The sequence below is a fragment of the Limulus polyphemus genome, unplaced genomic scaffold (genome assembly GCF_000517525.1).
Source record: "Limulus polyphemus unplaced genomic scaffold, Limulus_polyphemus-2.1.2 Scaffold847, whole genome shotgun sequence".
Classification (NCBI taxonomy): domain Eukaryota; kingdom Metazoa; phylum Arthropoda; class Merostomata; order Xiphosura; family Limulidae; genus Limulus; species Limulus polyphemus.
In genome coordinates, this window is record NW_013666457.1 from 366000 (window position 1) to 367492 (window position 1493).

Sequence of the window (1493 nt, forward strand, 5' to 3'; positions counted from 1 at the left end):
GACAGGGATTCGAACCCGCGACCCTCAGATTGCGAGTCGAGTGCCTTAACCACCTGGCCATGCCGGGCCATTATGATCTGTATCACTACGATGTACAAAAAAAAAAAAAGAAAGAAAGAAACTCGAGTGCTAATATTTCTCATTAAAGCATGAAGAAAATTAGACAGAGAATAGGGTTAGATAAGTAGGGAAGATAACTCAAGAAAGGAAGGTTCACAAGTAAAAATCAAATATCTATTTGTTGAGATTATTTTATGAAACCTTCATAGCTGTTCTCACCTACAATGCGGAGTGATACCAGAACGAACTACAAAGCGGAGTGATATTAGGCAGTCTTATCTCGACAGACAATGATCAGATTTACCAGTAAAAGAGTGTTACCCATTACACAGTATTCGGCAAAGGTATTTTTAGTTGAAACGATATTGTCGTTTTCATTACGTTACGAACGGTACTCGTGTGATATAAAATTTTGAACTACAACGTATTTCTTCTTACCGACGTGCTTTCTCAAACATAACCGAATAAGGACGTTGACAGGTTTTATTTGTTAATAGTTAGCGTTTAAAATGAGTCGAATGAGAATAGAAACAAGCATAAGTTGCTGGAAATAACAAGACCATCTTAACACCTTTATTTGTTGTTAAGCTCAAAGCGGTACAATTGGCTTATTTGTGCTGTGCCCACCGCGAGGAACGAGATCCGAATTTTAGTGATATATGCCCTCAAGTTTATCGTCGAGACACCGTGAGGAGGGATGTATTACTTAAACATGAATTTAAAGTAGAATTGCGCAGCGAGGAATAGAGAAAGATCAACTCTGATTTATTAGAGAACATATGTCATATATATATATAAAACAACTAAAGAAGCTCGATAAACAGCTTTCGTAGAGAAAGGGCGAAATAGTTTCCACTAGTCGACGCTGACGCCATCCAGTAGCAGCGTTAGAAAACAAAAATATTCAGTGAAAGTTAGCAATGGAAACACCGTTTCTTAACACTTCATACAGAACTACCCACAACGCCTAAGTACAAACGAAAATTACACATAGCGTAACAATATAAATGGAATGAATTTAAATAATAAAACATTTGCCACAAAAAAGTAGCAGAATGCGCTTAATAAAATTCCCTACAGAAATGTTATGAAGAACGTCTGAGAGAACAGTAACAGTATACAGAAGAAATACTGCATACTGTTACTGTTCTAACAGACGTTCTTCATAACATCTCTTCTGTATACTGTTACTGTTCTCTCAGACGTTCTTCATAACACTTCTTCTGTATACTGTTACTGTTCTCTCAGACGTTCTTCATAACATCTCTTCTGTATACTGTTACTGTTCTAACAGACGTTCTTCATAACATTTCTTCTGTATACTGTTACTGTTCTCTCAGACGTTCTTCATAACATTTCTACTGCATACTGTTACTGTTCTCTCAGACGTTCTTCATAACATTTCTTCTGTATACTGTTACTGTTCTCTCAGA